This window comes from Lygodium microphyllum, chromosome 6 (assembly GCF_053477565.2).
Source record: "Lygodium microphyllum isolate KBCC chromosome 6, Lygodium_microphyllum_v1.1.10, whole genome shotgun sequence".
NCBI lineage: Eukaryota > Viridiplantae > Streptophyta > Polypodiopsida > Schizaeales > Lygodiaceae > Lygodium > Lygodium microphyllum.
Window position 1 is genome coordinate 41,255,648 of NC_141140.1, and position 14,859 is coordinate 41,270,506.

Here is a 14,859-nt window from a genome sequence, read left to right on the forward strand (position 1 = left end):
TATAAAATTTAATTTAAAAAAAATCAAACAATACTTACAAACTCAGCCTCCCATGACTCCCTGCCACCTGATCTATAATGTGACGATCCTATGGTTGCCATCTGGATACATCATGCCTCTGTATGCTAGTGACTTGTCCTTTTCTCTACTGCTCTCTTATTGCCCTCTTTCCACTCCCTGCGGTGGCAATTGGGTGGTTGGCCATATCCAAGGTGCCCCTGCTCTTGTGTGCATAGTGACTCCTTGGCAGGCATCATAAGGTGAGACCTCTTGTTATGAACCGCGTCTCTTACCTTTGACCATCCCCAATCATATCAAGAATCGTGTGGTGGGGGGAGTTGCTCAAGATGCTACGCCGAACACACACAGAATGCACAAGGAGAAGCTCACTCAAGAGACAAGAAGAGAGATGAACACCATATTGGGGAATATGGGAATTTCCCATAAGTTTGGGACATGTGGTCAAATCTTTGGATTCTTCATAACTTGAACACCATAACTCCAAATCAAGTGCTCTATAGCTCAATAGATTCCATTTTTCAAGTGCTTTCCAATGATAGGTCACATCATATGGTTTTGAGAAACTTATGGGCATGTTATCCGAGTGCCACCTTTTTAGTATTCAAAAAATGGGAATTGGGAGATTCCCAAACTCACTAATATTGTGTTGATGGAGGCCAAAACGTTTTCTTGCTGGTTTTTTCTTCTTCTTCCACACTCTTTACAATGTACACAAAGTATAGATAAGATGCAACATAAAGGAAAGTGGCCTACTAAGTCAAACAATGCATAACTGACTACACTAGTCGATCGGCACTATAACTATGCCAGCTATAAATATGTATAACAACCTGAATATAATAAGTAATGAGTCACTGGCCATGTGAGAGTCATAATGACCACCGACGTGCTAAGTGTAGACGTGTGGACCCATCTAACCTGGCGGTCCATCATCAATGTCCACATGTGTTGAGCTTGTCATCTCAACACTCCCCCTCAAGCTCAACTGCATCTCTGCAACTCGAAGTAAGCTTCGAAACTTTTGAAGCATCTCTATACCCAATGCCTTCATGAAGATGTTAGCTATCTGATCCTGTGTGCTGACATACACCAAGTCAATCTCACCTGCTAGTACCTTCTCTCTCACAAAGTGGTAGTGTACCTCAATATGTTTGGTCCCGGCATGGAACACAGGGTTTCTAGCCAACTGTATACTGCTCATGTTGTCACAATAAATGACAACTGGACCTTCCACTTGCACATCCAAATCAGCCAATAACTTTTGTAGCCATACTACCTCACATGCTGCAACACCAACACCTCTATACTCAGCCTCTGTACTCGACAAAGCAACTGTAGATTGCTTTTTGCTGCTCCAAGCAACTGCTGCACTACCAAAAGAGAACATGTATCCGCTGGTAGATCTTCTATCAGATATACTACCAGCCCAATCTGCATTTGTGTATCCAAACACGTGTACATTTGTACCTGCCTCATAGAAAAGCCCATAATGTAATGTGGACTTCACATATCTCAATATGCGTCTGACTGCATCCAATTGTGGCTTTCTAGGTACTTGCATAAACTGACTCACAAGACCAACATCGTAGCTCAAGTCTGGCCTTGTAATGGTCATGTAGATCAAACTCCCCACTATCCTCCTGAACATAGTAGGGTCTTCTATCTCATCCCCAACATCAGCACTCAACTTTACATTCTGCTCCAATGGGACTGAAAGTGGTTTGCATGCTGTCATGCCATACTTGGACAACATATCCAAGCCATACTGTCTTTGGGATAGCCATATACCATCATCACATCTGATCACCTCAATGCCAATGAAGTATCTTAGCTCACCTAAATCCTTCATCTCAACTTCTTCTTCAAAAATTCCTTGACTTCAGCAATCCCACTATCACTATCACCTGTAATAATCAAATCATCCACATAGATGACTATGATGACCAAACCTGCATCTTCCTTTCTCACATAAAGTGAGTGATCAGCATCAGAAACATAAAACCCAATATTGACAAGATACTCTCTGATCTTGTCAGACCATGCTCTAGGTGCTTGCTTGAGCCCATAGAGTGCCTTCTTCAACCTGCACACATACGTGGGATGCTTTAAATCCTCATAACCTACTGGCTGATCCATATACACTTCTTCCTACAAATCACCATGCAAGAAGGCATTCTTCACATCCATTTGCTATAATCTCCAACCTTTGACTGCTGCCAAAGCAATCACACATCTGACAGTTGCCATCCTAGCAAATGGACTGAAGGTTTCATTATAATCTATGCCATATGTCTGGGCATAGCCTTTTGCAACCAGCCTAGCTTTGTATTTGCTAATAGAACCATCTGCATTGTGCTTAATCTTATAAACCCACTTACATCCAATAGCTTTCTTTCCTTTCGGCAATGATACTAGATCCCAAGTCTTATTGGCCTCTAATGCAGTAATCTCCTCATCCATTGCTGCATCCCAATGAGCATGACCAACTGCCTCCTCAAAACATGTGGGCTCAACATCCTCAACTAGTTTCACCATATAAGCATAATGGTGAGCTACATAACCTTCAAAACCAAATCTTTTAACATGATATCTCACCCTGCTAGACTTGCATACCACTGGATCACTCAATGGAGTCTTTGTATTAACCCGTGCTCTCTGCACACCTGGAGTCCTCACTGAAGGAATGCCAAGCTCATCATCCAAGCTCTCTGAGCCACTAGAGTCTCCATTAAGAACTGCATCAATGCCTTCTGACACTTTATTCTTTCCTTTGTCTTTACCTATAGTGCTACTAGATGCACCTAAAGATGTAGAGGTACTCCTTAGTCTCCTAGTCCAAGGACTACCAGATGATGTCTCTGGTCCACTAAGAGTCCGTGATTCTTTCTTTTCAGCCTGCACATGAGTGTCATCATCATCATCATCATCCAGTGCATCACCACTAGATGCATACCAACTGCTCATTTAATCAAAGATGACATCTCTGCTCACTCTGAACTTGCATGTGACAGGGTTATAACAGCGGTACCCTTTCTGCTCTAAAGAGTATCCAATAAAGACACACTTTTCAGCCTTTGGATCTAGTTTCTTCCGCAACTCATCCAGCACATGAACATACACAATGCATCCAAACACTTTCAAGTATGAGACATCAGGCTTCTTACCTGTAAAACATTCTTCGGGGGTCATACCATAAACTGCAGCTGTGGGGGTTCTGTCCATAATATAAACAGCAGTATGAACAGCCTCATACCAGAAATTCTTAGGCATATTCTTTTCAGCCATCAAGGCGTGTGCAACTTCTGCAATATGCCCATTTTTCCTTTCTGCAACCCCATTTTGCTGTGGAGTATACCTGCATGTGAACTGTCTCTTTATCCCATGAGACCTCAGAAAATCACTGAACTCATTTGAGAGGTACTCTCCCCCTCCATCTGACCTCAAGCACTTTACTTTCAAGCCCGTTTCTCTTTCAACTGCATCCTTGAAGGTTCTAAAGTGCTCAAACGCTTTACTCTTTTCCTTCATAAAATATGGCCACAGCTTTCTAGAACAATCATCAATGAATGTGACAAAGTATGAACTGCCTCCAAGAGATGCATTTTGTGTAGGCCCCCAAATGTCCGTATGCACAATGTCAAGGATATTTCTTCTTACATCTCTGTCATGTGAAAAGGGTTGTCTTGCCTGCTTACCAAACTGACATGCTTCGCATACCTTATGAAATTTTGCAACTTTAAATGTAGGCAAACCTGTAACCAACCCTTTGGACTGCATTAATTTCAGCCTTTGTACATTTGCATGTCCAATGCGTTTGTGCCAAATTTCAATGTCTGCAACAACACCTTTTCCTTTAGCATACATAGCAGCATTCATAGTAGGAATTCCAGCATCCAGAGTAAACATACGTCCAACTCTACTTCCCTTTGCAACTAACTTGCACTTGTCATTGAAGTCTTCTACAAAGCAGTCCTTTGCATCAAATCTGACTTGCAATCCTTGCTCTACCATTTGACCGACCGACACCAAGTTCTTTGTAATAGATGGCACATGTAATATATATGAAAGACTCTTTGTCTTACCATCATGCAAGGACAAGGGAACTTTTCCAATGTGTGAAATTGGGTGGCATGAATCATCACCCGTCTGCACATAACCTGCATTTTGCAAATCCTGCATCTCTCCAAACCATTCTGCATGGCTGGTCATATGATTGGATGCACCTGAATCAACATATCAAACATCATCATGTGTTCCCTTTCTTGTAACAGCATTCAGCATATGCTGCATAACAAACAGACGTTCATTTTTGTCTTCATTCTGTCTTGAAGACGATGCATAGTTTCCTTGCTGCAACTTACCACTGCGGATATCATCTTTCTTAGCATAACATTGGGCTGCAATATGACCTGTTTTGCCACAGTAGTGGCACATAATACCAAGGTTGTTAGAACCTCTGTTCTGCCATCCACCTCTTCCTCTAAAGCTCCCCCTACCTCTAAAGTTACCACGACCTCTTGAAACCTGCATATTGCCAAATTGCTGATTCAATCTGTTTTGCTGGTTGTCACTACCACGTCCTGTACCACGGCCTCTTGAAGAGAACCTGCCATGTCCCCTTCTTGAACTGGAGTAGAAAGCCTGGACCTGTTCACCACTTCTTTCAGATGTCTCACTCTGCATGTTGATTTCTTCAGTGATCATTAGAGAGACCAACTCATCGAAACCTGGGAATGGCTTTCTAACATATACGGAAGTTCCAAAAGACTTCCAAGCCTTTTCATTATGAAGTCCACCCAAGGTTGACGACACCAAATCATCATCATCGGGCATTGCATCAATCGCTGCCAATGCATCTGCAATGCTCCTTACCTTCAATGCATACTCATTGATAGGCATCTTCCCTTTCTTTAATGTATTCAACTCTTGCTTGAGTTGAATCTTTCGTGCCTTTGTATTTACAGAAAACATACTTTCAAGTATGGTCCAAGCTGCATATGAATTCTCTACATTTTTTATATGTCCCAGCATATTATTGTCAATTACTGCTGAGAGCCAATACATGACCTTCTTGTCTTTTGTATTCCATTCCTTCCGTGCCTTTGTCTCTTCTGTAGTTGGAGGATCACTCACCTCCGGCTCCTTTTCTTCACCTGAAACAAACTCGTAGAGGCCTTTTCCAATAAGGAAGTTCATGACACGAAACTTCCATGAAGGGTAGTTGTTCTTGTCGAGCTTCTCAATGATGGGGTTTCCACTGTTCTCTGCCATTATCACAAAACAAATACCAAACAACAAGCAAATCTTCTGCAACCCTCGACCTGTAGTGCACAGCAATACACCAGACAGCCTTTTTCACTGTCTGCTCTACAATACATGCAATCTACAACCAGTTTGTAGATAAACCTTGTGTTTACTCACTGGTAAATACCTTTGAACTTACAGATCTAAAATCTGTAACCTGCGTACCCACTTTCGATCAATACAGTCGAAGTCACAGCGTACCTTGAAACTGCTGTCCGCAACCTTGCGGCTCTAAAACGGGCCCTGAAACGGCCTCAGATGCCCAAAAAACTGTGGGCCAGCCCTAAAGGGCTATTCTGCAGAATATACAGCGCTCTTTGCGCACACCAAATCTCACTACAATCTCAGATTTTTGCTCTGCCCTGCTTCCGGTGCCTCCACAGGCACTATCCAAGAGACAGAGTGGAAGGATGGAACAGCTTCTTACCAGTGGCTTGCTTGCTTGAACCTTGCTTCTTCTCCTTTACTTCAGCCTTCGAAATCAGCCTCTCTTAGTGGTGCGGCTCGGATACCATGTCAAGAATCGCGTGGTGGGGGGAGTTGCTCAAGATGCTGCGCCGAACACACACAGAATGCACAAGGAGAAGCTCACTTAAGAGACAAGAAGAGAGATGGAAAGCCACCTCCTAGGCAACCCCCACAAAGCCCTTGACCTTCTCGTCCTCCCACATGACTCTCCCTCCTCCCTTGACGGGCACTACCCTCTACCTCACTTGATGCACGTGCTTCTGCAGATGCACGTGCTTCGACTGATCCATGTACTTCAGCTGATCCCTGTGCATCAGCTAATCTGTGCGTATGCATAGTGTGTGGAGTACCTGCTAGTAGAGGTGTACCAAGGTTTGGTGTGCCAAGGTTTGGTGTTTGTGCTTGGTGTTTGTGCGGCAGTGCTAGGCAAAGATGTGATAGGTGTCCCAGACATGACACTAAAAACCTCCTCTACAGTGGGAGGGCGACCAAGATAGCTGGTTATCTCCCCCATGAATTGATCCTTGTTTGGAAAACCTCCAAAAAAACTACTAACACCTCTAAACACCATATTGGAGAATATGGAAATTTTCCATAAGTTTGGGACACGTGGTCAAATCTTTGGATTTGAACACTATAACTCCAAATTGAGTGCTCTATAGCTCAATAGATTTCATTTTTCAAGCACTTTCCAATGATAGGTCATATCATATGGTTTTGAGAAACTTATGGGCATGTTATCTGGGTGCTACCTTTTTAGTATTCAAAAAATGGGAATTGGGAGATTCCCAAACTCACTAATATTGTGTTTCTAGAAAACTCCGCGCTAATGTATTGTTCATGCATTCCAAATCAGGATTAGTGCTGGAAGATCCAGGATTCCACATCTACATAAGCAAAAATCCATTACTACCCATGTCATCTGCGCCTATACTTGTGTCTATACCCGTGTCTGTTAGCGTGTCTATATACGCGTCTAAAAACGCGTCTAAATTGTCAGCTAGACGGGCCTACAAATGCGCAAAGTCAGACCATATTTTCCAAAACTATTATAAAAAACGCGCAAAAAACCTCCATAGATTGTCTGAAGCATGTAAAGAGAGAGAGAGAGAGAGAGAGAGAGAGAGAGAGAGAGAGAGAGAGAGAAAGAGAGAGACAAACTGACAAAGAGAAAGCAAAGAAGATGGAGAGAGAGAAGAAGAACTCACCTTCTTTGCTTGTTCCGATGGGTGGCGGCTAGGTTGCAAGCTCCTTGTCCTCCTCCTCCCTTCCTTGGTAGGTTGCTTGATTCTTCTTCTCTTCCTTGCTGTTTGATTCTTGTTCTTTACTCTCTGGCTCTTCCTTCCTCCTCTTTTTACTCTTATTTCCCTCCCTCCTTGTCTTCATGATGTGATAGATAGACATGATTAGTGATGTCGAGCTCGAACTACAGAAAACACGCAAAAAATGTTGGAAAGCACTGATTTCAAAAGAAAGCTACAATTGTTTTTTTTTTAAATCATATTCATGTGGCGCGTCTGTAAGTGCGTGTAATTGTGTGTCTATATGCGCAGATAAAACATATTACATGTGCTGATAGATGCGATTACAATTAAACTTATTAAAATGCTAGCTTATGGTTGTTTTTGGATTGACATTAATTTCCTAGTCTTTCAATATCAAAATATTTATGTCCATGTTGTAAGTATCAAAATATTTAGGGAATATGATATATATGCCAAATGAAATCATATATGTCCTTATGATTCAGGTGTAATTATGTTGTCATCTTCTACTAGTATGGGACATGCTGAGTCAACAAACAGTACATCCTCTAGTGAGGGCGAGACATTGCATCTTTACAATCGAGACGCTTGGCTACAATAGAAAATCAAATGTATGTGTGATCATTGTCGAGGATGTTTTTTTCAAGCACGTCGAATCACAATGTCACACCTCAGCATATACGGAGAGTGGGACCAAGAAAAAGACCCAGTAATTTTTACTACTTTATTTGCACAAATATTATTGGTCTATGTTGTTATAATATTTCCACTCGAAATATTAAGTAGACCTTAAACCCCGTGCAATAAGACACCCCAAAGTGATATCCCACATCGTAAAATGTTGGCAGTTAAACGCTTACCTCACATGCGCAATAATAAATCCCATCCGCGTTGTGCAAATAAGGCCGAGGTTAAAATCTCCAAGCCGCACAAGAAACACCCCTTACGTAAAGGCAAATGGATAAATGATTAAAGTAGTGCAATTTTATTTTATTTTTTAGCCCCTCCCTCCAGCCGATGCATGGTAGGAGAGAGGGAGTGGAGTTAAGGGGAGAAAGGGAGGAGTGTGGTATGGGGATGCATGAGGGAGGGAAGGCATGAAAGCCCTCCACGTGTGTGGATATCCCCCCCCCTTATAAACTATAAAACCTCCCCCTAGAGCTTGGGGAGGAGGCACAAGGAGAGAGAGAGGAGCGTGGAGATTGACGTGTTGCCCAGGACGCCGCCCTGCTGTGAAAAAAACACCGCATGCCTGCTGCGCTGCTGTCGCTACCCATCCCACCGCCATCATCATCACGACTCTCCTCTTCGTCGACGGCATCCCTCCTCATCATCACCTCTACCCCTCATCCTCTCTCTCCACGATCATTCTGACAGTGAATCTTTAGAAGCTTCTTTGGAAGTTTCCAAATTAAGCCTCCATAGCCCCTTGTCACCCGTGCCTCCCCGGAATTGAAAAAAAGCCAAGTCTCCAAGGCCGTGGTTCTGCGCAAAAGGAAAGATTCCGAGCAAAAAGGAATTTGATACACGAAAGAGTCAAAGAGGAGTTGCTGAACTAGAATTCAATGGCTCCCAAGAAAATGGCAAGAGTCACACACGCGGGAGTCTCTTCTCCGAGCATATGCGTAACATCCCTACGAGCCCTCAAGTCCTGGTTCTTAAAAGAATGATTCCGCATTAAAGCAATGCATTACGAACGTTAAATTTTCATGGGAAGAATGCATTTACACATGTTTCGAATTCACGTAGTCTAGTTAAAATACATTTGGGAAATTATCTCCTTGAACGAATTACAAGAGTTAGTGCATGTCATGAAATTGGGTTGCTTGCATTTCCAAGTTGCAAATCCCAAAGCACATATTGCTTAGATTTAAAAGGTGAAATTGTTTAAATGCATCTTTGATTGGTCGTGGAAAAGAAAAGCGCATAAGGCATTTAGGTAGTAATTTTCTACTTGTAGATTTGTATGACATAATCATTGTCGCTATTGTCCAAGTAGTTGCATTGCATGGAAATGAAACCATGAACTTGCATGTTGCATGAGAAGATGCATGCATCTTAAGTCGGATTAATTGACATAGAACGGATTAAGTCAACATTAGTCTTATGATATTTTTCATACATGAACTTCATTTATCGAAATTGAATCTAGAAAAAGGTTGCACGTCATATTAAAGCCTGAAATGCAAATTGCATTAAACGAAAGGTTGTAGATGTAGCTCTTGATGTAAATTTATGTAGGTTTTATGCAACTTATCCCCCAAATTGTCAATCATCATGATTTTAGCAAGGAAAAGAAATGGTCATTGCAAACCTTTTAGTTGCATAGAAGGAATGAATCGCTTTTTTGCACATAATGTGATGTCTTGCAACTATTTACATCTTTAGAACAAATTTAGCATCTCTAAGAAAATATCGTTTCTTGTCGCAAGACAAGTAGACTAATTTAGCTAAATCAATGGTAATGACATAACCCACATTGGATTCTTAAAAGCATAAGTAGTTACTACAACGAACACCTCAAAGTGCTAGCTAGGGTTTAGCATGTTAGAAATTCTGCCTAGTATCGCACTTGGATGCTAAGTCGAGACTTTCAAACCCAAAGGGTCCTACCCACATTCACAGAATGTTTGGGTTAATTGGACGCCCATAAAATAACGATCTAGGGTTTTACCCTAAGGATTGATCGACCTAATAATAAAATTCCGATTAAGTTTAGAATCCCTAGGGCCAAACGTTATTGGCCTAGTAAGGTTAGGGATTGGGTTGGGTAAGAAGGACTTCCAAACCCTACATCTTGGCCAAACATATTTCTTGTCCAAGAAACACCGTTTGACGGGAGAAATGATCCCATGAGTTAGGTGTGACACATGTCCAACAAGTTGCAACGTCGCATGGTTTTGTGTTAAATCACAAAATAGAGTTGCCACTCCTTAGAACAAGGTTGGAAGGTTCTAGCGCAAGTCTAACTTGCAAGGGGATGAGTAGTCATTGTGCCACATCACCCTTTTTGGGCTAATTTGCCAAGTTAGGGGAAGTTATGTATTGCCTAGCAAGCAAACCCAAGATTTACTGTCTTAACCTAAGAAACCTAAGGTGTTTGCTAATTTGGGTTGATAGGGTATAAACCCTAACCCAATGATAAAAGGGTAATCAAGCAACGAAACCCTTGGGGACCTTTCCAAGTTGCAATTGATCCCAGATCGGATGCTGGACGCATTCAGAGAGATGGATTCACACCTTACTAGTTGGCCAAATAAACGGCCATTGGATTGATTGTGTTTGTACAGTTTAGGAGCACTATTTGTATTGCTTTGCTGAAGGAACTAAAGATGGAAAGATAATTAATACCTCCGGTTGAAGGCCTAGAGGGAGAGGCAGCATCAATTACCCCGACTGTTTGCCTGACCCTAACCAAGGGGGTTGTTAGCCATGCCTGGAATGTGGACCGAACCCGCCACGAGAGGTCTCTCTGAGTTGGTCGCTACTTGGAGTAGGAGGACGCTTGGGTGGCAGGGGCTCTAGCCATAAATCCCTTGCATTCCAGGTCCTACACAAGAGGCCGATGTGACTCGGGATTGGATCTTGAGGCCCGCATACTAGTCTACAGGCGGAAACTTGGATTAGTAATCCTTGAGGATTGCTGGATTGCCTTCGGGCGGATTATGGATTTCCTTAGGGCGGATTATGGAATTAGCCTACGGGCTGGATTATATGATGCATTCCAAAGATAAATAATATCAAATGTTGTAAAGGAACTTACTTAACATTGTTTTTCTATGTCAGTGCTAAGATTACGTGAAGGAATTGGTGACTAATTGGTTAATTAAGAAAGCTGTTTTATGCGTGTCCAACTAAATGTGGTAGGTAATTAGACAACTAAGGCAACCTTGAGGAAAGTGTGGTGGATGTGGCCATGGGTCCATCCTACGGATGGGTTGTCCCAGTTGGCCGGGAGCTTTTCTCAAAGGAATTTGACAGCAAGGAGCATTGACCTAGAATCTAGGATACTAGAGTCCCGATTTATGTTGTTTTGGAGGAACGGAATGGGACTATGCGTTATGGGTAGAGAGGTCGAGCTTTGCATCCCTCTCGTTTCCCATTCTCCTTGAACCAAGTCCAGCATGAATCTGCTTCGACCCTGACGTTTCTGAGTAAAGTAGTTCGTATGGGGTTCGACGCTAGCTACCGTTCTAGGAATTTGACCACTAGGAGAACCCTGATTCAGGTCGGTCCTAAGTGGAAACGGTCGGAATGCTTTCGCTTCATGGCAAACTCTAGAAGACCTAGATCGCAAACCCTGTGACATTTTGTGGGAGTGCCGGCAGGTGGCGCTTTCTAGACTCCCTTCTCAATGGGTTGCTAAGACGTGTCTTGCAAGTAAACGGGTGGACACGTTACAGTTGTGTCTTCACCATTAAACAAAACCTCCTTTTTTTTAATTGAGTAGGATGCGGTACCACATCCTCAAATGGCCCCTCCAGGGCATCGAGAGGCTGCGAAGCATCGACGCGAGGAGGCAGAGTCCTCAAGAAGAGTAGAGACTGATGACGACGATAGTAGCCCTCTTCAAATGCCCCATCAAGTTTTGGAGGAAGAGATTTTGGACAACATGGTGCATGATTTATTTTCCCATGAGGTTCGGGGGGAGGGCACCACTAGAGAGACAGATGACCCGCTACACATAGCGTCGAAAACTCCATTGTACGAAGGTTATTATTACCAATGCTTCCAAATGGAAATAAATTACCAACTAGAAGGGAGCAAACAAGGCGTTTCTTGACATCTCTTGGAGGTCTCGATTACGTTAAAATCCATGCATGTGTCAATGATTGCATCTTGTTTCGTGGGGATCATGCATCTGCACAACAGTGTCCTATTTGTGGTGAACCAAGTTACAACCAGGAGATGAAATCAATGGATGTACCTTGTAAGGTTTTGTGACATTTTCCTATTATTCCATGTATTCAACTTATGTTTAAGTGTGAATCTATTGCGAGACTCATGTCATGGCATGCTAGTCACAATTCAAGTGATGGAAAGTAGAGAATTCCTTCAGACACACCAGCTTGGCAACACATAGACAATTTGTGGCCTACTTTCAAAGAAGAGCCCAGAAATTTCAAATTTGGTCTAGGATTAGATGGAATAAATCCATGTGTCCATTAGCTTTATTTCCTATTTTTGTAGAAAGCAAACTCAAAAGCTAAAAGCTTGTCATATTTTTGTAAATTGGGCTATTATTGAGCATGAAGATGGAAATATACATAAAATACATGCTTTGTGAAGCGCACACACAAGGCATGGGGGAGATTGAACCCAATTGGTCTCTTGCTTCTTGTCGTTCACGCTTTTACATTGTTTTTTGTGCAAAAAGGTAGAGTTCATTTTCTTGGGGACCTTCCTGGATTCACTACGTGAGCATACTGCGACCGATCTGCGCACCAGTGGTATCAGAGCGGAGCTGAGATCAAGAGCTTCCAATCGCTACCCATCTCGAGCAAAGGCGGAGCTCCTGGAACGATCGGGCTCTACAGTCAATCTCATCGCGAACCGTCGATACAGGCAGACTTCTGGCGATCAAGAACCCCTGTTTCTACTCTCAGATCGCGAAGGACCAGGCTGTACAGGCGGAGGACCACGCATTCATCTCCTTCATCAAGTCTTCAAAAACCAGTGAGCAAACTCCATAAACCAACTTTTTCAAAGCTTAATTGTTAAGCTTATAAGCTTTAAAAGAAGCTTGAAGCTTCAAATTTCTCACCATGGTACAAGAGGAGGTCTCCGCGTTTTTCGCTGTCGTGTTGCTGCGCATTCGAGTCGTATACACCTCCATTTCTTTTGTTGTGCATTTGTGTTAAATTCTGCGTGTGATTCATTGTTTGTGTGACGCATTTTGATAATCCGCATCCAGTGTACATATTCCCTTAGTGCATGTGTATGATTTTGTTTGGATGCATGATGTGTGTGTATTAGAAAAATATGAAAAACTGATGCCAAAGGATCTTTGTCCTGATGCTATTTGTTCTAGCTCTATGTGCAATGACAGTCTTTAAGATCACCACATGCTATACATCTCGGTATGAAGGTCAAAAACCAGGAACTTCAGGGTTGAGGAAAAAGGTGACTGTTTACAAACAACCCAATGAAGTCACTTTGTTTCTGCAGTCAAAGTTTGCTCCAACATGACAGCCTTGGTGCAAGTGTTTTGAAGATATGCTACAAGAAGGACATTTAAAGGAGGCAGCAGAGTTGCTGCAAGATATGCCTCTTGCAAATAATCTTGTTGCTTGTATGTCAATGTTAAATTAATGCAAAAGGCATGGTGACATATTGCTAGCACAGCAATGCTTTGACAAAATTGTCTCATTGAACTCACATGATGCCTCAGCTTATATGCTCATGTCAGACCTTTATACAAGGGCCGGAATGAGGGAAAAAGCTAAGAAAAGAGAGATATTTTTGAAATGCTATCAATGGCGGGCTTGCAGAAAAGCCAGGAAAAGGAAGGACGCTTTCGGAACGAAAAGAGGGGGGGACTGGTCAGGAGCCGCCTGTGCAGGATACGAAGGTGGAAGAATTCGAATGGGGAGCTCTTCCTGTCTCTCTCTCTAGGGTCTGCCTGTACAAGATGCTTGTGACATAGCTTAACTTTTGCGGCGTTCGTGCAACTTGGCTGCTCAGGAAGACGCAACACTCTCACGCAGATACTCTACTGTCATTGTATCACTGGCCAAAATGCAAGCAATTGCCAGGTCTTTCTCCGTCAAAGGAAGGCTTCTCTAAGAATCCGTGCTGCAACATATTCGAGTTGCCAGCCCCTCTGCACGACCTGCCATTTTCCAGCGGTCTGAGTCTGGAGCCCCTGAGCGCCTGGAAGAGCTTGGCTTTGAAAGCACAACTATTTCTGATATTTTGAAAGCCAAGGGTGAGAAAGCTGATGGTTTCTGGCTCTTCTGTACAACAGAGGACTCAGTGTACGAGGCTGTGAAATCTATGACTCAACACAATGTGGGGGCTCTTCTGGTGGTAAAGCCAGGTGAACAGCAGGCTATTGCAGGGATTGTCACAGAAAGAGATTACTTGTGAAAGATAATTGTGTAGGGTAGGTCATCCAAAACAACCAAAGTTGGTGATATCATGACTGAGGAGAATAAGCTTATCACAGTGACTCCAAAGACCAAAGTTCTGCGAGCAATGGAGCTGATGACAGATAAAAGGATCAGACACATTCCAGTGATTGAAGGAAAGAAAATGAAGGGAATGGTTTCGATTGGTGATGTAGTGCGTGCTGTGGTGGATGAACATCGAGAAGAGTTGAAGCACCTGAATAGCTTCATTCAGGGTGGATACTAAAACAGAAACATATCAATATGGTTGTTGAAATGGGATTCAGCAATCTTGTGCTTCAAGCCCCAAAACCTGGAGATCACTGTATCCATATAGGTTTCACTGACTTCAATTGTCTTTGGAGGTTAATAGGTACCATCTGCTAGTTGTTGCTGATGGTATACTGAGTGAAAGGCTCCAAAATCCAAATATGAGATCTTTGAAGCATGGGAGAAAGCATATCTCTATAGTGCAATCCTAACTGATGTGGTGGTTTTTATCTGGAGGCTTGATTTCAGGTTGTAATACAACCTATCAAAGGGTCCTTTGTTAGACATTCCTTTTTGTGGAAAACCTATGACTCCTTTGTTGAGTGTATTGGGTTCAAATCATACAGCTAAAGTGTTTCCATTCTCGGCCGTTCACTGCTATTGTCTTCTCTTGTGGCAAGATCTTGCTAAAATCTGAATGC

The 14,859-nt window shown here is 42.7% G+C and overlaps 1 pseudogene; it reads left to right on the plus strand.

The window, feature by feature from the left end:
• The first annotated feature begins 13,679 nt into the window (after positions 1 to 13,679).
• LOC148034495 (CBS domain-containing protein CBSX3, mitochondrial pseudogene) lies at positions 13,680 to 14,546 on the plus strand (annotated as a pseudogene).
• Positions 14,547 to 14,859: the final 313 nt, after the last annotated feature.